The 21,744-nt window shown below is 41.7% G+C and overlaps 1 protein-coding gene across 6 annotated transcripts in view; it reads left to right on the forward strand.

Annotated features, from left to right (window-relative positions):
* The window catches only part of C3g (C3G guanyl-nucleotide exchange factor), a 65,957-nt gene that overhangs the window by 15,905 nt on the left and 28,308 nt on the right, over positions 1–21,744 (forward strand). Inside the window, exon 1 of one of the 6 annotated variants that reach the window (XM_076376020.1) lies at positions 21,313–21,432. The exons of the other annotated variants lie outside the window; for them this stretch is intronic. The gene's annotated coding sequence lies outside the window, so the exon portion shown is untranslated. Of the gene's footprint in view, positions 1–21,312; positions 21,433–21,744 lie in introns of those variants that run through there. 6 annotated transcript variants of the gene reach the window in all.

Below are 21,744 nucleotides of genomic sequence, written 5' to 3' on the forward strand. Positions count from 1 at the left end.
CTTGCTGCACGTGAAAGCGACTCGGCTGTTAATTACTCATTCGGGCTGTCAATCATATTAAGCGGCGTGTTCACGTCGGTTCTATCCACCTTCGAGCTATTAACACCTACCCCGTGTTGCTGTGCCATGCAACATTATCATCCCCTTCGAAACGCGCGTAACGCGTACACAAGCCCTCGGTGATTTCCCTCCGGGCGAGAAGCACGCTGCAAATTGCTGTGTTCCTCCTATCTCGCTTCTATTCTGCGATTCGACCGTCTCGAGGAACGTGATCTTCATCTCGAGACAAACGACCAGCAGAGACTTTAGTCCACTGACGCGACTGGACGCTTGGAAACCGTGAGCATCTGCGTTGAATAGCAAGTGGAGTTCAGGGAGGTTGGACCAGCTCCATCAGTCAAAACTGATGGGTTCACTTTGTGAGGTATCTTGTACTGGGGAGAGTTGTAACTAGACTGTGGACTTTTATGCATTTAAAATATTAGAAGCAGAGTAGACATTACGATTAAGGGGGCTTCTAGTTGAGAGGCCGAAAAACAGGAACCTTTCTGGGAATTTTTTCCAAAGAAATCATGAGACTTTTTGCTTTCTACATAACAATCTTTAATTTAATTACACTAATTGCTTATACAATAAGGTTTCTACAGTTTAAGAATAAGTCAAGGTTCGCTGTTTTCTTGGAACCCCCAGCATCCCTTATGGGCACAGTTTCGATGTAGCAAAACCGTGGTCCAAGATTGCATCGTGATTGAATTTGTCGATACTTGCTCGATATCAGGGGACTTCTTGATCGTGGCAGAGAAATTTTCTAACTTCATCGGTCACTGTCACCCGCAGGTGGCAGAGGGGTTGCATCGTCCACGGCGGGTCTGTCGACTTGTCGAGGCCTGATGTGTCGAATAGCAATATCCGGAACGGTATCAATCGTCGGGTTATTGCGGGCTCGGTGCCCCTCGATAGCAGAAATTTCGCGAGTGAATTCTGGGATCCCTCGTTCGTAAATACGCGGATCCAGTCATTATCACGCGACCGCGAACGTTTACACGCCGCGGATCCATAAACACCCGCCACCCTTGCGCAAGTCAACATTAATAAACATGAGCTACGACGCGCGTAATTAGCGCGACGATAAAGTTTGTCAGTGTCCGGGTGGAAATTAAACTGGACCGAGGCCGAAATTTGTTTTGGACGCCCGCTGTGGCAGGTCGATGCTTTAGGGCGGATAAACTTATCGGGACTGGCGAATAGTTCCCTGTTAGTCCTACACTCGAGTTTGGATCTGACAAATGGGGCGTCAGAGGTGCGCCAGTTATTTGGCTACATGCAGTCGCAGTTTTGCTGTTTTAATGGGGGAATATTAGAGAATGGCGGATTGGGAAAATATTTCTACATTTAGGGGATCTTTTAGTGATTTATTGAGTAATTTGAGGTAACAGTGTTAGTGTGAGGGAGCCACGTTTTGTGGAAATATAGTTTTATAGGTAGTTTTCAGGCACTTCTGAGGTGCTTTTTAGGTACATGTCAGGTACCTTTTAGATATCATTTAGGTACCCCTCAGGTACGTTTCAGGCACACCTCAGATACGTCTCAGGTACTTTTAGGTACATGTCAGGTACCTTTTAGGTATCATTTAGGTACCCCTCAGGTACTTTTCAGGCACACCTCAGATGCACCTCAGGTACTTTTAGGTATATGTCAGGTACCTCTCAAGTACTACTCAGGTACCCATAAGGTACTTTTTAGGTACATCTGAGATACTTTTAGGCGTATTTCAGGTACTTCTTATGTACTACTCAGACACTACCGAAATACCTCCTGGTTACAACCCAGGTACTACTCAAATACTGCGCAGGTATTGCACGGTTATCTATTGATTAATTTTTCAGAGTACTTCTTGTGTATTCTTCAGGCACTTTTAGTATCTAAAATTTATTTCGAGATAAGTACAATACTTACGAAAAGTGCTCCTTCATTTTAATGCAATGCAATTTTCCGTCTTACTGACTATCTAGACGCGATCCAGCAAGAAAAAATGTGCAGGGATAATCTTTTGATAGCGAACGCATTTCCCATGCTTTCACTTCGAATTGGTCCATTTGTATTCATGACTGATAAGGATAAGGAGCGCAGGTTTATCAAGACGCTTCCCCGACACTCGGGATTATCTTTTCGCGCGAAACAAATGCAGTTGGAGCAGGAAAAAGCCCCCTCGACGGTGTAATCTGCATCCATGTAGCTCGTCACAGTTCAGCGCTTCCATGAATAGGAATTTTTTTGCGAAACAGTAACAGAGAACACGGTGAAAGGAAGTTGAATTTCAATCTCTTTTTACGCTAGCCTGGCAACGTTTGCACGATTAAAATTAATAACTTGTGTATTCTCTGCGAGATTTAGATCCCAGATATTTTCCATTTTTCTCGAGGAATATGGAGAATTTAATTCCTGGACGTATTAACGGGACAGTGAATATTTTAAGCGTCCTAGGGAAATATTGGGTTAGCTTTGATAAAAATTTTTCATGCAAAATCTTTTGTCCTTTTGAACATGGTTTTATAATTTGTCTGCACAAGTGCCTTTCGAGGCAACGTTATTCACGTTGGAAGTTTCGCGAAGTTCCTTTCAGATTGGAAGCCTGAATACTCTGTTTCGTTAGAAAATTTTAGCACTGAATTTAGTCGCGAATACTGTCTATCAAATAACACAGAAATCTTCCTACAAACGACAGCGGAAAAAAAAACACAATTGAAATTCAAAATTTCAATTTCAATTGCAGCAACAATAAACTCCTCCTCTATTTGTTTTTCTACAGTCGAAAGCCAATGAATTTGTTCAGTGGCCATTTGTTGTCCACAGGATCATAAATCGCGTGTTTTTGTCGTACACGAGGCATTTAACGCGTCAAGTAGAATCGCAGGGGGGCGAGGTTGTTTTACGAGGGCAGCCCTTACACGCTGGAGGGTGTAAACCACTACTTAATCAAGACGTTACACGAGAGTTCTCTTCCCGAGAGTTCTCAGCCTCTCTTGTTCCAGGGGGTTAGTCACCCCTTTCGTTACCATCGATCTTCGATAGATAAAAGGTTCGGAACTATTTGGAAACAAGCTGGTACTTACGCCCCGCGATATAAATCTTCCTCGTCGAGTCAGATCGCTCACGCGTTATTGCACCAGAGCTTTATTTATGACCTCATCTATTTTACTCGCGAGTGGTGAACATTGGAGTCTTGCAAAATGTCTTTCGAAAATTTGTAAAATGCTATCATATAAATATATAATATATAGGGTGATTGCATGAATTTGATGTGATAGAATCTTACATTTTCAAAAGCTACAATATGTTTAAATAACTTCGTATTCTTGCATTTCCTCGAAAACCTTTTCAGAAAGAAATCACTAGAATTAGAGATTCAGTAACTTTACCGCAGATTCTCATTCATCACTAAAATAATTATCTAGGATTATCATACTCATGTTCACGAACATTCACAGGACCCCGCCCCAAAAAATGAACTTTAAAATTCTTGAACCTCACTTCAACTCCACTCCTCGAAACCATACCTACTTACAATAGAAGCTAGTTATCAACCCAGCAATCAGACCTCACACCTCCTTCGTGGAAAAGGAGCTCGACCGTTTAATGCACATTGTGCTCCCTAAAAACGAATTTGCCACGTCTTTTCCACCCCCGTCGGCGACGAGAGCGCACTTACTCCGAAACTTTCCCCCTAAATCTCGAGACGCGGATCGCGAGGGGTGTGACTCTTTCGAACCAGGACGAGAAAGGGGTTCCGCCAGCTGGCGAAGATGACAAGAAATCCGCTTTCCGCGTGAAAGGGGCTTAACGCCGTCGTCGCGCCGATAAATTCGCGCGGAGAAGAGGAGAATATTTCGCTGGCGAAGTGCATTCACGCGCGTCCCTTCGGAAGCCTCGACACGGGGGAACGTGGTTCGGGGGTAGTTTCGACAGGTTGCACGCGGGGTCTGCGAGGGGTGAAACACTGCCGCGGGTATTGTCGCCTTTGCTCTGTACAGGGTGGAGACTGTTCTGGAAATGATTCTGTGCTCTGTGTCGCTCTGCGTCGAGTTTGTACACGTGTTCAGGGTGGCAAAGGGATGTTGGCTGCACCGAGATACGAGACCTGGCGCTTTGACTGTGATATGAGCCGCTCAGATGACAGCCTGATTAACTCGCAAAGTGGAGGAATAGTGGGGAGAACTGGCGAGGTGATAAACAAGCGTTTTCTTTAATCTTTCGAAGGAGAATGGTTTTCAGTGGACGCGGGAGACGAATACAGGGTCATTTTGATGCATAATAGAGCTTATTTTGCAAAGTATTTTTGGAGAAGAGTTATATATGAAAATGTAGTTTAAATTTCATGAAGTTTTTGTACACCTATATCTTCTTGACAATTTTTTTAATGTGCTTTTTTCTTTCTAAAAGGATAACTCGAATTTTTTGTAAATATTACATAAATTTTGCTTCTTACAATCACAGAGATATCAAGGTAACAGTGTTCAGAAAAGGAGATTGTAAAATTAGTGACTCGTGCTTCAAGTGTTAATATGAACCTTAATATATGAGAGTTATTTGAAGGTGATTCTAGGTTTCTAAAATTCTATGATATTTAAATATTTCGAATATTTAAAAGATATTTAAAAATTTAAATACCGAGAAAAAGTTCTTCTCGTCTTTTCTTCGACGTCCATAAATTAACACCTCGCGAAACTCCAGCTCGCCTCCACCCACCCCACAGCGAAGCATCTCAGCCCCACTCTCCCCTGATTACAATCACGTCGTTAAGAAATTAAGGGAAAAAACGAGGGAAAGGAATGACGCTCGCCTGGATGGCATTCACGCTCGGTCCAAGCAATTTTCGCGGTAGAAATAAAGGACTCGGTAATTTCAGAGGGCAATAGTTATCGTCTCGCCCTATACATATACGTCGTCTGCGAGGACGCGTTCCGAGGGCCGAAGAAATGCGAAATTCCTCGTCAAGGGAGAGGAAAGCGGGCGAGGGCCATGGCGGCGGTAAAAATAAATGGAAAAAGGAGCTGGGCCGCCTCCGTGTCCTTTCCGCTATTTTCTCCTACCCTTTCTCTACCCTCCCTCTCCTCGCCCTGCTCCCTCCGTCGATGGCTGTCTCCTTTTTCTTTCTTTGCGCTCCTTCTGCGTTCCTCGCTCTTCGACCGTCGATTCTCATTCATGCAGCAACTTCCAGCCAAGTGAATTTTGCTTCCACGGGATGCAGAACGGGTCCTGAACGCCGATAGAAAGGGAGGGAGGAAGAGAGAATGATCTCTGGGAGAAAGGAGGTGAAAGGACTCTGTTAAGTCTACGGGGGCATTTCTGATCAGGTGCAGTGATTGTTGTATACAGGTGGAGGCACCAGTCGGGGTGGAACGAACGATAGCGTTTTTATCTTGAAAATCAGATGGAAATGCCTTCAGAAATTGGGTGGCTCCGAGGATCGTAGTTGCGAGATTGCTGACAAAGGGGATCGATGATGAAGATGGGCAGAGGCAGGGAGACTTTTTGTGAAAGGTGCATGCGTTCAAGTGGTCTGTTAAGATGCATTTCTACTGAAGTAATGGTGAATTTGTGGTATGTCACAGTATTTTTTAAATTAATATTTTATGATAACTGGAAGATTATTTAGAAAAATTCTCTTGATTTTCTATATGATTTTTGAATTATTGTACAATGTGTATGTACTATTTAATTTGAAAAATATAGTGACATGGTACAAATCGTCTATTTGTAATTCATTTTCTCTGTGGGTTTTCACTGTGAGTTCTCTTTATTTTTTATTATTCTTACCACTCTTATTTCTCACATCTCTCTCTGGAAATCCATTCTGCAGACTTCTTAGCTTTCTTCTAAAGTAGGCATACCTACAATATAATTCTAACAAACTTTTTTATATCATTACAGAAAGAAGAATCGAACGAACTTGTATAAAATTCCCCAAAAAATTGCGTAACAAAATGTCTCGTTCTCCTCCCTCCACCCTCCACCCTCCACCCTTCACCCTCCTCAGAAGTCTGTTCAGAGAACGTCAGGGAGGAAGTGTCCGAACGATTATTCGCGAAAAACTAATTAAAAGTTTCTCTCGCGGTCGATGAGAGCGAAGAAAGCAGAGAGAAGACGAGAATTACGTAACTTCGCGGCAAAGTGAGCGGCGCGTCGTGGTGCTCGTTAAAAAAAGGGGTGCGTGTGGTGAAGGGGGTGGTCTGGGTCGCATCAAAGAGGCGCGAAAGGAAAATATCGGTGGAACGCGTGTCGTCGCTTGCGCGAGGGCCAAGATCGTGCGCTGGCATCTCATTAGTCCGCGAATCCTCTCGTCGTTCCTCGCTAATGAGATTAATTATCGTCGTTGCCTGTGTCTCCCGCGACTGTCACAAAGAACAGCCTTGTCGAGGCTCGAAAGAAACAATGTTCGCGCGACACCCTAATTCCGCGATGAACCTCGCCCGATTAATTGCTCGCGGGAGGCTTCGTTTGATCCGCGAATTGGAAAATGCTGCGGGCTATCTTTTTCAGAGTCTCTTTTTGTGCTCGAATACTTGGATGAACAGAGTATTTTTATTGCGTAGAAAGACAGTGAGGCGATGATAGTGACAATCGTAAGCCACAGAATGAGTTTAGTTTGAAAAGAGAGAAATTGGTACTTGATTATTTTTTTGAGTTGGGATTTTATTTTGTGAATATAAGTTATAGCTAAATTTTATTTCAAAATTTCGCAGAATTCTTGGATCTCGATTTTCATCCTCACCATTTTTCGAGACATTTCAAAGGATTTTAGATTAGAGAACACCTTGAGACTCAGTATAAGTGAGAAGATACTGTCTGAGTTGTTCACAGTTACCCAAGGTCCAGTTTCAATCACTATTATTTTAGACAAGACCTGCAGCCTCATTGCACAGATATAAAGGTTGTGTACAAGGGGAAATGAAGGGCAGAGTGTCATTGCACCCTAACAGCGCGAGGCAATGTGTGCTCCCTTAAGGGAGCTTCCAGTTTACTAGACTTTTTTATGACGTCCAGAGTAGCGAAGTTATTTCGCTTCAGTTATTATACGCGCCTATATGTAGGTGTTATCGTGCATGAGACAGAAATAACGTTGATAGCAAGCCCTAAGTGTTATAGCTTGCATAGAAGTCCGCTGCCTGTGACGCAGGCAGACATTAAGGGTTGCTTTTAGCAGCAAAGGTATGATAAGATACTGTTGATATACAGTCCCTCCTTTCCTTGGCTTTTTTCCTAAATTCTTTATCAGAGGTTATAGTATTTAAAGGTTCTTTTTTATATTTTAACGAGATCGATGAAAAATTTCAAAGTCATTATTAATTTTCTATTAGTCTGAGACCTGGTTGATATTACTACTTTCATCCAGAAAAGATAAACAGGCTTAAACCAGTTATAAGAAAAAGTGAAGCCAAGTAATTAAATTCTTTCCTGAGATTTATTCCTACCTTAGCTCACACTATAGCTATTTAATTAGGAATATTTATAAAAAGAATATATAATTACAGTAACTCTATCCCTCAGTTACTACACAACTACACCCACTAGTATACAATTTACTCTCAAGTTAGCATCCTTTGACACGCCCCCAGCCCAGAGTTCAGAAGGCGCGGCAAGTTTCCTAAAGCGACAAGCCTTATAAAGAGGCAAAGTTTCCTGTGCGAGTCTTCGTCGAAATTGCCATTCGGTTTTCGCGCGATAATTAAACCATTTTGACGTTCGTCGCGCGGCGCAGTTTCGCATCGGGACGACGCTTGATCCGCCGACGCGTCTTCCGGCTGCCATTAGCCAAGGAAATGGAAGATAAACAGGCCAGAATAGAAGTCTGAGGGAATACGCGCAGCGAATTCAGGTAACTAACGAGTGTGTAGGCGGAAGCAAGTCGCAAACCCTTTGCCTCGGATGGTGGAACGAAGGAGGCTGCCAGTTGCCTCGTCGTTCGCCCTAAGCGCGCAACTAAAACTGCATTAATTAGCGAAATGGCCTCTCTGCCACGCGGGACGAAGCCTCGCGTTCCGCGAAGTCGAGAAAACAGCTGGCCCGAAGAGAGAGCGCTCCCTTCGACGTCATTAAGCAAAGCAATGCCAGCATTTATTGCTTGCGCCATTAAAAGCGCTCACTCTTTCCTTCTACCTTTCATTAAAGACCGCTCGCGCATCCCCTTTGATGCATACGCTGCAACGATTAGCGGGACAATCGATAGCAGTCTTTCTGTACTATGGACGAGATGGGGAGGGACAAGTGAATACGATTGAGGGTTGAAGTGTTGGAGGGTGGATCGAGAAAATTGGAGTCTGAGGTTTGGGGAAGTTTTGGATTGGTTTGAAAGTGCTGGAGGCTTTAAATAGGGTAGAAGGAAAATTTTTCTGATCCACGTAAGGGTCAATTTATTGTCGTATTATTAACATAGAAGTGACAAATAAGAAATGAAGATCACTTGTTCTTGCTTCGCTTATAAGTCGTACAGGAAGGGAAATATCTCAAAGACCAATAATAGTAGTTAAGTATTAAACCTGGAATCCCATAAATTTCTCTAAATCCTAAAAATTTCTCATTAAAATATATTCCAAATATACAATCCTCTATTTTCAGAGGTAGCAGAATTCCTCAAACTGGCCCACAGAATGTCTCACGGCACAATACCCAATCACGTTCCAATTTCCAGAAACTTTTGCAAGCCAAAGAATAATTCAGAGCCTCTGATGAGCCCGACCTCCATCATCTCCGTGCTCCAAACTCTCATTAACATTAACACAGCAGCGCAGTCCATATTTGAGCATCCATCTCGCTGCAAATTGAAAACATTAATCCCGCTCGTTTCCTGGTGGAGCTACGTCGCAAGCAATATCGCATCTCGACAGCAATATTTTTCAGGGGATGTCGTGTTCGGTCTCCGTAAGCAGCCCCTATGCCGACGTCCCACCTGATACAGTGCCTCCTAAGCAATACAGGAATACACCAGCGAGGCCAGTAATGGCTTTTCGTTGAATGAAACACCCCGTGAAATGTGGGCGCACACATCGGCGCATAAATGGATCGCCGAGCGAGAGACGGCCTCGGGAGCTCTGATTCATCTTCATATTCGTCCTCCCTTCATCTGGCCCGCGATCGAACTCGGCTAATATAGAAGTGCATTATCGGATTACGCGATTCATCGCGTCTCGAAGGCGTGTAATCTCGCCCCGATTAGGGTGGTAATCGTGGGAATTCGTTTCGCCTTTTGGATTAGAAAGAAATTGGAGTAGGTGGATATGTAATAGGTATTTCGAGGGGCATTCCTTGCTGATTCTTGAGGAAAGTATTTTTGTACAAAATGGAGTTTATATCTGTATCTATAACTATAATTAAGAAAGTATATACACTAGTAAAAAAAATTATGGCGTAGAAAAATTTTAGGCAAAAATCGGCTAACTTTGATTGGGGATAACTCAGCGAAAAATCATCGTAGGATCATGATCTTTTTTTTAAATTATAGCTTAAAGTCTTGACTATAAGATACTATACCCTAATTTTAAGTTTATTGAACCTTTACTATTGCAGCATCTTAAATATGAAGGCATGTTTATCGTATTGGATATTCAAAAGTTTGACGAAATGCACGGACTGCCTAGAATTTTTTTCAGGGGTGCTGTTTGCAGGAGCATGAAATAGGAACCTTCCCCTTTAATTTAAAAAAAGAATCAAGTCATTGCGATTTTTTTTCGCGAAGTTACAGCTCTTCAAAGTAACCCTTGCATTTTTGCCAAATATCAGCACTACCCCATGTGCTATCAAAATGCAAGGGTTACTTTAAACTGCTGTAACTTCGCGAAAAAAAAAACGCAGCGACTTGATCTTTTTTTTAAATTAAAGGAGAAGGATCAAATTTTATGCTCCTTGAAATGGCAGCTCCGAAAAAAATTTTTCTAAGCCTGTGCATCTCGTCAAAGTTGGTAGTTTTCTATACGATAAATTGCAAAGTTTGACAAAGTATAGAGACTCGTTAAAATTTTTTTCGGAGATGCAGTTTGCAGTACCATATAGATTGAACTTTCCCCTTCAAGTTAAAAAAAAGATCAAGTCGCTGCGATTTTTTTTCGCAAAGTTACAGTCCTTTAAAGTAAACCTTGCATTTTTGCTAAATATCAGCACTACCCCATGTGCTATCAAAATGCAAGGGTCACTTTAAACTGCTGTAACTTCGCGAAAAAAAATCGCAGCGACTTGATCTTTTTTTTAAATGAAAGGGGAAGAATCGAGCTTTACGCTCCTGCAAACGGCATCCCTAAAAAAAAAATTCTAGGAAGTCTGTGCATTTCGTCAAACTTTGGAATTTTCAATACGATAAACATGCCTTCAGATTTAAAGCGCTGCAATAGTTGAGTTGCCCTAAACTTAAAATTGGGGTACAGTATCTTATAGTCAAGACTTCAGGCTGTACTTTAAAAAAAAGAACATAATCCTACGACGATTTTTCGCGAAGTTATCGTCAGTCAAAGTTAGCTGATATTTGCCCAAAATTTTTGCATGCCATAATTTTTTCGACCACTATATTATCAATTATAATACACACAAATTTTTTAATCATTTTGATGTCTCAAGAAAATATCTCTTTTTCTCTAAACACATTGTATAACCCGAGTGACTATCTTATCTCGGAGATATCAGACCGAAACTGCGCCCAGGGTGCAGTTGGCCAGTTATTGTCACGAGCCTGGCCACGATATTATTTTTATCCCTCGGGTCGGGCCAGTTATCACAGCGAACGTCGCGGTTATTGTTTTCCGGAAACCGCATCGGCTGGCGGATGAATGCACGGCTGCAATCCAATTTAGCTGATAGGACGCAGCTACACGAAGCATCTGGCCGACGTATCGATTCCTCGGCTGCAGCCTCAAGACACACGAACGCTCGTTAATTAACGAGGCTGAATCGCTGTCCATTTAGATCGGGCATTTAATATTAAGGCAACGCGAGAGCCCGAGGATCGTTTCCTTTGTGTCCTCTGCCATCGTCCGGAAGTGAAGCCTCATGTCTGCTTTGTTCCCTGTTAGCCGACTAATCCACGTACCTCGCAGTCTCCATTTCACTTTGTGATTTATTTATGCTATTCGAAGGGATAAAGTATCAGCTTTTTCGTTTGGAACGAGCCTCCGGCGATTTATCGCGCTTTGTAGAAGGGATCTCTGCTAGATTAATGTGTGTAATATCAAATTTTCAGTTTGTTGAGATAGATTTTCTTTTTCGGGAAATTTGAGAGTTGAGAAATTTTGGTCAGTACTGAAATACTTATAAAGTAACATTTAAATTAAAGTGTATTGTAATGTGAAATCTGTGATTTATTGAAGGTGAGGAAAAGCAGGTAAATATTCCAGTATAGGCATGGTGCACTATTGCAGCTTGCATGCAATCAATTCCCTCGATAAGAGTAAATTTCGTCCTCGTTGATTGGATATTTTTGCATCTCCCTTTGCGAACCCCGCGTGCCTCTAAATTATTTAACTTTTTTTATTCTCTCAATCAACGAGTAATTAAAGCACATATTCATCTTCAAAAATAACACCAGAAATCGTTCATTCGACGAGCTAAAGGTTCTCATACGGTTCACTCTACAAGCTAAAGCTTTTCAATTTAAAAAGCTTTCCCTATTTCTTCTCCAGAAATCAGTTTCATCGGTCTGAAATTTCTCTTCCCTCTAAAACTTTGATACGAAAAAAATCGAGTCGACGTGACCCATATTCTTTGAGGCGATACAAATATCCCGGTTTGCAATTTGAAAGATACGCTCGACTTCCTCGAGAACCATTTCCATTCAGAATATTCACGTCGCTTCGAAGCCCCTTCCACCCTAGACTCCGACTGTGTTATTGGTCACTGTTCTCGAATGACTTCGCAAAAATCGTGGTTGTAACTGCAGGACGAAGCATTTCCATTGACATTACTGGGAATCGTTCCAAAGGAAGTGAAATTGATGGCTATGGTTTCCTGAAGTTCGACGACTTCCCGTAACGTCGGATCTTTTCCAACAGTCTTGATTAGGTCATTGCTGTGGATAAGAGTCGGGGGTCCATTGTCAAGATAGCCCGCTGATATTCTCGTTTCGTTTCTACACTTTTATAACAGCAGTGAATAGCATCGGTTAAATGTGGAGACTGAAACAGAGGTTGTATTAGAGAGATTCTGAGTTTTTTTCTTTTCTCTTATAGCAGACAAGGGAACCCTTGGACAGTAGAAGTCCAGAATTAGCTAGTTTCAAGTAAGCTCAGAATTAGGTATACCTGGACTCCAGAGAGCTTAAGTGTATTAAGGCATGTACGCTCCTTTCTAAAAGTATTAGGACACTTGCTCGATCAGATCATATGTATTTGGGAAAGTTCTGAAGTCAGTAATCAATTGCACTTAAAAGACCTAAAACTTATGTGAAGTTAGTAGAATATGTTTCAAGTCAGACATAATAAAACCAGTGGAATAAGCTCTAAGTCAGACACAGTAATACTAGTAGAATAAGTCCCAAGTCAGACATGGTAACTTCAGTAGAATAAGCTCCAAGTCAGACACAGAGAGCTAAGAAGAATGAGGCTTAAGCCAAACACAGCAAAATCAGTAGAATAAGTCTCAAGTTAGACACAGAGAGGTAAGAAGAATGAGGCTTAAGCCAGACACAGCGAAATCAGTAGAATAAGTCTCAAGTCAGACATAGTAGTCCCAGTAGAATAAGCTCCAAGTCAGGCACAGAGAGCTAAGTAGAATAAGGCTTAAACCAGACACAGAAAAATCAGAAATATCTCAAAATCTTATCTTTGAACTTGTACTGTTCTTCACCTCGTCACTTCAATTATTCTTCCATTCACTGAAAATTCTCTCATCCCAGCAGACGTCTCGATGTCCAATATAACAGAGCTTCCAACCACCGCAAAAAGTCGCAAGAATTATCGCTGTCCTCGCGACAGGGTGCACCCCTGAAATAAACAACATCCAGCAATCGTTTTTCACCAGTTTTAATCTCGCAGACGATCGTGGTCTTTTGAGAGCTTGAAAACCGTCGTCTCCGTCGGGGCTGCTTTTTGACTCCGACACTTTCGCGATGCTGAACCTCGCCCTCCACCCCCGCACCCCTGCGTCCCTCTGTCGCGATTCAGGAACGTTTCACGGGGGCACGGTTTTTGCAACAAAGGAGGCTCGCGTGCTTGCGCAAACAAGTCGCCGCTTTCACCGCGGCAGTTGCCCTCCGGAAGAACCCTGAAAGTTCGTTCAAAGCACGCGGGTTACATCTGCCGCGCGCGATTGGCCTGGCGAAAAGGAGAAGAGGTAGTTTCATTTTGCAAATTGGAGACCGAACAGGCATCAAAAGACCCGAGTTTGTCGCGCTGTCTCCTTTCTTTCCCACGAACCCTCTCCGTGACCCTTCCCTACACCCCCGTCTCACGATCCTCTCTCCAGGAATGCACTGGAAATATATTGCTCGCGATAAGGTGCCGCGTACTTAGAGGATGTTTGCCATCCGAGGATTCACGCGTTTGCTAGAAAACGGTGCAGAAACTTGGCAAATTTAGGAGGGAATTCTTGTTGACAGAAAAATGGGGAGAGAAAAAAAGCTTTATCTGTTGGCGAAAAATTGAAGAAGAAAAATTGTATGATCACAATATAAGTAGTACTTTTTATAGAATTATCTTTAAGAAAAGAATCTATTATAATACTCTTTTCAGAATTTTCTTTAAAAAATATCTCTAGAAAATAATTTACCATAGATATAGCTTCTCTAATAAAACAGAAAAGATGAATCTTTAGTAACCGATTTTTTATCAAGAAAGAACAGAAACTTCTCTTTTAATTTAGTTAAAAAATAAATGTTCACATGTTTTTCTATCCATATAAATATCGAATAATAATTCAAATATCTCCAAGCTCTGCGTACAGGCCAGACACTCCTGCCCCAAACAAAACGTCACACTTCCAGCCACGTTGCATCAGGTTATTGAACCTCTGGAGGCGGCGAACGTAGCGAATCCGTGCGCAACGCCGAAGGAAAAAGTATAAAAGGGATAGTCCTCCTGGGGGACGCTTTTATCGGAAACGGATAATATCGTGCCGCGATATACGCGACAACGAGGACCAGAAAAAAGTAGCACGGTTCCGGGCCCTTTCTCCCCCTGTCTTCTCCCGTGGCCTCGTGTTCATTACTGGCTGGTTTTACGACAACATTTTTCTTGGCCGATGTCCTCTCCCGCGAGAGCACGCGCTGCTTCCACCGTCTCGTCGTCGTATTTTCGCTTACAAATGCTCGATACACCCCGCACCGAGAGGATATTTTTCCGCCAGGGATATTTATGTTTCCTCCTTACCTCTGGAAGCCACTTCCGACTTCGCTGTTATTTAGCGCCGCTGAGATTCAGTGGGATTGAGAATTATGTTAGCTGACCCACTCTGACACTCTGGTAACTGCGATTATTAGGAATTGTCATTTTTCGGGGATCTCTGGGGTATCTGTCCATTGGGGGTGATGAAGAGGTTTGTGAAGGGTGATCCTTAGTCTGCTGAACTTCTGCAAATTTTGGGGATTAGGAATTATGTTACCTGGACCCACTCAGCAGTTCTGACCACTGCAATTGTTAGGAATTTTAATTTTTTTGAGAATCTTTGGAGCATTTGATGATAAAAAGAGGGTGGTTTGTGAAGAGTGACGTTTGATCCAGTAGACTTCTGGAAATTTTAGAATTTTTTAGATTCCTCTCTAAGGTTCTCTTGTCATAGATAAAAGACACTGCTCTCAGTCGATCGTTTATTCATCGTGCAAACACTGCAATCGAAAGAAGAAATCGTTGGCATGTTTGCTTAAGAACTTTCACGCTGCACCCTGAATCCAATATTCTAAGTTTGTTCTCCGCGCGAAGAGGGATCAAGCAATGGAACTCGTGCCTTCAAACAGAGGAAAATTATTGGAAAACACTTTCGGGTTGGGCTTTAAAGAAGCGTTAATTAAATACGAAACTTCCACTGCCCCCCTCGCGGATTTTAATCGTCGATAATCGATGGAAAGCTTTTTACGTTCAATTAATCCGCGAAATAATAAAATGCTTAAAAGAATACTGGTCGGGGCGCGCCATTGAATCGAACTTATTGTTGAGAGCAGCAAAGATGCATTGTTCCAAGTTTTTCGATTAAAAGTTCCTCGGTGTCGTTCTCTCTTTTCTTTCTATCTGTGAAACGCTTCTGGACGATCATTCACGTTCTTGCCGACTTCGAAGATGAATTGGGTGGATTCGTGGTTGAGAGAGCCTTGGGAAACAATTCTCCTCTGGTGTGTGTGTGTGTGTGTGTGAAAAAAGTAGATGAAAAGACGAATTTAAATATTGTCTGAGAAAAAATGTATAGAATGGTGGAAAGTTATTATGAGAGTGATGTTTTTTATTAAAGAAGTTGGAGGAAGATTAGCTACTAAAATTGTGGAGATTCGAATCGCTGAAAAATTTGATATCGTCATACACAATTCCTATAATATTTATTAGCTTCTTTGATATGATGAATTTCGACCGAAGTATCAGCTCGTGAGGTTAAAGCTAGGTGTTTATCAAAAAATAACAAGATCAAGGAATTGATCTTATGCACTTGACTGATTACATCTGCATGCTCCGTTATCGATTGCGAAGATAAAGTGGATTCCCTGAGGGGAACGCCGCGGAAAATAAAGTACGTCATAAATTACGTTTTCCCGACGTCACGTAATGTACCCTCAATAATACACTGTTTCAGGGTAATTTGGAATCTTAATATCAATTATGAGGACGTGCTTTACTTTGTGCGCTCGGTTAATCTTCCCCCACAAATTTTCGCTTACATGGTTATCTCTGCAGCTTATCAATTTATGTATTTTGCATTAGCAAAAAGATATTCAAGTATTTCGCTATTTTTACTAACTGCAGTTTATACTTTAAACAGCTATTCAATATTAATTCTATTTTTTACATATTAGACTTTGATCTTCAATTTTATTCTAGTTCAAAAATATTACAATTATAATACTGTTGTAATTATTTCCTGGAAAGGATTTTAGATTGTTCTAAATCTTAAAAAAAGGTATCAGGTGGTCCCAATATTTCAGAACGACTCAACTCAGGAACTACTTCTCTCCTCACTCTTTTCAGTATTTTACATTTTAGACACCCTGTACATATTCCCAAAATAAGCTGCAATCATAAAATATCCTCATAACTCAGCTTCCTTCTTCTCGCCCACGGAATCAAACAAAATACAGAACTCGTCCCAATTATTGAACGCCCCTCGAAAAGAACTCTCGAAAAACTGATAGACAGCACGTTCTCGGAGGCCACGTTTCGCAATTTCCCCAATTTCCCCTGTCGCAATTAGAGCCAGTGATGCTCTCGTTCGGTACGCGGCCGACAAAAATGAAAATGACCCTCACCTCCCGTTACCTGTGCCATTAGGTTTTTATTTAACGCTGTCGGGTGCTCGCGATATCTCCACTGCATCTACCTGCACACGTGCATCGTGGCGCGGGGGTGAACACCGATGTTTTACCGTTAATTGCGACGATGGAGAAACCACTACGGGTCTCGCCCATAAAATACGTTTATCGCCCACCCCCGAAGTCATGGCGCCCTACACCTCCACGGTGTCCCATTAATACGCAAATTGCAACCGCGAATTCCTCGGCACGACGTGGACTAATATGCGAGTCGATACCGCTTGCAGAAGTCATTAGGTGCTTCTGTTGTCCTGCCAAATCGTATGGAAATGAGAATAGTAGAATTCTGATGAGCCTTTGCTTACATAGGAAGCTTTTTCTGTGGGACCGCAGCTGCTGCAAGCTGAATGCAATTATGCACTTTCTTTGATGTTTGTGCAATGGGGAGTAGAGGTTTTAATATTCGACTTAATCGATTAAAAGACAGAAATTTAATTTTTTTTTTAAATTGATCTGTTATTGGTAGACGGAATTTTTATGCAGTTATGGAAATTTGAAACGCGTAGAACCTTGCAGAATGCATAAAGTATTCGAAAACCTAGAACGCAAATTATAGTATTTGAAAGATAGTATATTTTATTCAGATTCTGTTTTTTTAACTTTGTTTATGTAAGTATGAAGTTGTATATAAATCCACAGTTCAATTATTAGATTTAATAATTTCCAAAGATTTAAGACACTAAGATATGAAATGTGTATTTCACTGTAAAGTAAAAACTTTCTTCTTGTATTTCCCTTCTAACAATAATGTTCCAAGCTTTCACCTTATCGTTAAAACTGAATGCAAAAGTTTCCAGTTTAGCTTTACTTCAGCTGCTCAGTATCCTTCCGCTTGGCGAAGCAATATATTCAGGAAAGCATCTACTTTTTCGTATCTGGATCGAACTTTGGGAACACGTATTGGCTAGGATGAATTTTTTCGTAACGCTCGCAAAGTTCCCCGCGATATCGATTGATCTGTTCTCGACGAAACTTGTAGCCGCTTAAGTTGTACTCGGTCGAAGTTTGTAGCTGGAGTTCGCATCGCATCCGATACTGAAAACTTTCGATAAAAATCGAGAAAATACTGAGGGCAGATCGCTCGACTAATATTGACAGAAGGAAATAGTCTTGAGGTCCAGACGACACCGAAGACGTTTGAAAAGGCTTAAAAAGTCGCTGATGGTACATTAAACTTCGACTGAAAGCATAAATTCAGAGAAAACCTTTTCCACACTCAAATATTTTTAACTTTAATACTCGTCGCGGTAAAAATTTTACTGTAGGGGAAATCTGCAAAAAATGACAAAAATTCGTGATCTCTGTTTTTCTGTGGAATTCTTTTTGTCCTACCGTTTTCAAAAACTCGTCTAAAATTTGGAATCCAATAGGATGCTGATACTGCGCGTCCCTGTGTTTTATTGAACGACCTGCAAAAAAAGTAAAAAATTCGGGGAAATTACTGGGCAGACAGCATTGTGTGAATTGTGTCCCCCAACGATCGTGCATATAAGGTATTCAGCAAATTTCAGCCAATCGGATGGCAGTGCCAAGTCGAAACGCATATGGATCGTGTTTTTTTACGGTCGGCCCACTTGTTCCACGGCTATCCAGAATTTTATGATTGTGCTGGGTTACGAACTGGTCGAGCATATGGCACAAAGCCTCTTGAAACAGTAAAAATGAGGGGAAAATTAAAGGAGAAAGTTTAGCCTGTTTTGGACGAATTTTTACAATTACTTTAATTCAAAAATGGACGCAGCCATTTTCTATCGAAATTTTTTAATGAAAGATTCAATTGATAGGCAATTGCAAAGTGCAAAAACACTTTTAGTGTAAGTTCAAATGTTCAAATTATACAAATTTGAACTAATTTTTAAGCTTTTAAATATTTTTCATATATGAACGCTTGAATATGAGAATTAGCTACAGGTTCCTATGGATGGTTGCGCGTCATTTCGAAAAGGGAAGGTTTCGGAATTCAGAGTCACGTTCCAGAGTCAAATATCACGAAAGAGAAGGAGGGTTCCTGACTTGGGATACGAAAAGGGGCGAGAAGTCTGTTTCCGATTTTCGTCACGAGAAGGCTCGAAGTAGTTTATAAAACTGCACTGCATTCGGAATGTGTAACAGGCTGTTTCGGACGTCTCTACGCTTCTTTTATTATTAGCATTTTAATTGTGGCGAACAATGCAACGTTCTCTGTTTTTTTTATTATTGGGTATTTTTCTAATCACGAATGCTATGGAGTTTTATGAAAGTTACATGATCATTCAGCCTTACAGAAATTCAGCTTTTCTAGATAGCAATTTTTCTGAATACAATGTCCTCAGTATAGGTAATTAAAAAAAAGATAAGAGGTTTCTGTTCAACATTTTTTATTGGAAAATATATTGTACAGTGAAATTTGTAGGTATACGCAATATAGAAGGATATGTGGTGCATAGTGTGTATTATCCATGGTCGGCGAAAGTGGTACAGTAAACTCTCTGACTCTCTGGGACACATTCAAGTGGCATGAAACGTGAAACTCTTGTTTCGGCTACTGGACTCAGTAGTTGAAGCTGGGTTACACAGAAGCAGAAAAGGAATCTGTCCTTCCTTTCATTTGAAATCTTGTTCTTCACGCTTCTCAGTAATTAGTAAAAATGATTCCAATATTATGAGCAGTGTTTTCTGTTCTACTTCGATAATTCTTTTATTCTCTAACACTTTTGAGAAATGTGACTTGTTTATTTGAAACGTTAATATCGCCTAGTTCCTCTGAGAATATTCTCCAACATGATTATCAGAGAAATTTAGGGTCCCTAGTGCTGCATTAAACCAAACTGCATATTGTGCTGAATTCTTAACAGCATCCATTGGTGCATATCGCTAATAAGCTGTATTATCTCTGATGCAGTTACATCTTCGCCATGGGGTTCAGCTTACTGAATACATCTTCATACCTAAATATGTACATTGTGGAGTTCTGCAAGGCTTGCAAAATTTTATTGTAAAATATAATAAGATGTTTTTGCATATGTTGAAGTGCTAAATTTTGTAAAATATTATTCGTACAATATACAGATTCGTTCCTTAGTCTTCAATTTTACTTGCTGCTATTAAGCAACAAGCTTTCCAGAATAACGACTGCAATTCACAGTTTCTACTGCAGTTTCGCAAACAACCTAACGAATAGCATTGTAATGCTTAATGCGAAGTTGCAAACTTTAAACTCAGGCCAACATATATCCTAGCTTCTATTATACTGCAGACAGAATAGTCTTCATTTTCATAAATCCCAAGGAATATATGCTCGCTATAATAATAATAGTTTAAGAAGTAGAGAAATAGTCGAGTCATGCAGATAAAATCTTAAAAAATTAATACAAGAAGAAAGCAAGAAAAACTACACTTTAATGCTCAAGTACAATACTTTTACGATAATAATAACTACTGTAAACTAGTTACAACAAATTTTCTCCACAGACTCAACCTTTTCTCAAATCCTCTACCTACCTAAATTTTACCTTAACACACTTCCCCACACACAAATCGAATCTCCACAAAAGAAACCCTCCATCGATTCTTTCAATAAACAAAAATCAAGGCCCAATAAACCCAAAGAAAGAACCACATCGCTCGACCCACCCACGCCAGAAAGCGACCAAAAAAGGTCTCTCGAGAAGGTCGTCACTGCACAAGGCTGAACCATCCCGCGCTCAGGGTCGCGAAATTATAATTCCCGATCACGAAAGTAGCGAGATAATCTTAAATGACCCGCGAACAGGGCCGATGCATCTTTCTGTCATCGTGAATGCTTTCGTGCACGCGAGGAAGCTCAGCTTCTGGAGCTTAAACGCGAGGAGGATGGGACGATGGGACACGAGAATCGAAGATGTCAGCTTGGCGTGGTATTATTCGTGTCCCATGAAAAGTCCCCTGGAAAATATTGTTACTAATGCTTTTGTAAGTCCCCTCGAAAGCATCAGGACTTTTCATGGGACTTATGGAGAACATTGCTCGTGATGCTTCGAGGAGACTTCTCATGGGACACCAATAGTACTCGCGACACATGTAGGAGGGACGCGAGGATCGAAGATGCCAGCTTGGCGTGAGTACTATCCATGAGAAGTCCCCTGGAAAACATTGCTCCTAATGCTTTCTAGAGGACTTCTTATGGAACACGAATAGTACTCGCGACACGTGCGAGAGGGACGCTCGAATCGAGAAACGATTGGGCGGAGAGGGACAGAACGAGGGGGCAAGAAGACGGAGCGATAGGCGCAGAGATAAAGAGGCGCGAGAGAGAGGGTCGAGCAGGACACGCATGGCAGGGGGACAAGGACAGAGACAAGAGATCGTACTCGATGCTGGTCGGGCGAAGTTAGTTAGCAGTCGATGCGCACACGCCACGCGCTCCGGACGTTCCTCGTCTCGTTCCTCTTCTCTCGTGTCCTGTCGCGCGTGTCCCTCTCGGCTCGGCGTGTCAACGTGTCCGGTTCGAGGAAATCCGCGGCTTCCGGTCTCGAAAGAGAATCGAAGGAACTCGGTCGAGACGCCTCGATACCACGAAGTGATTCATTCAAATAAAACAATTTTTTCTTCGAGCTTTCCACTGACGAACTGCTCGCCATGGTTCTCGCGCGGGGTGTACTCGATATAAGCTCGGTGTGAGGGCGTATTTAAATCGAAGAGATAAGCTTACTGGTGACTTGGTTTGTTTGATGAAGTTCGTGGAGAACTGTTGGGGTAATTGATGGTGATCGTGAGCTTATAACGAGAAAGAAGGTTTCTTGGAGACTCGAGTGGTTAGTGGTTTTCTGGAGCCTGAGGCTGTTGGGGAGATCCGTGATTTGGGAAAGCTTGAACCGATCAGAATGCTCGTTAAGTGCTTGTGCTCCAACGAAACGTAGATACTTGGGGACGTTCACTGCGTTGGTGACCTTCCACCGAGGCGCTGAGATATACCTGCGACTCACGAGGTAACGTCCTTGCAACTGGTTCTTTTGGAGTGATAGAATCTTGTCGATCGAATATCGAGTACCGTTAGGGATGGGGATGCGGTTGAGTGTACGAGTGGGTTTGTATTTAACGGGATACCTTTGACCCCTTTACGAAGACAACTCTTCATTATGAGGTCGACAGTCTCCCTGTTTCTTGGAACCTTTTATTTTTTAATATTTTTTTAAGAAAATAATTTGGTGATTTCTTAAGAACTCGTTATACATTGTATTGTTTTTAAATTGATTCACATGTTAATGACTTCCTATTTCTTTCGAATAAGTCGAAGGTGA

This window comes from Calliopsis andreniformis, chromosome 4 (assembly GCF_051401765.1).
Source record: "Calliopsis andreniformis isolate RMS-2024a chromosome 4, iyCalAndr_principal, whole genome shotgun sequence".
NCBI classification, from domain to species: Eukaryota; Metazoa; Arthropoda; class Insecta; order Hymenoptera; family Andrenidae; genus Calliopsis; species Calliopsis andreniformis.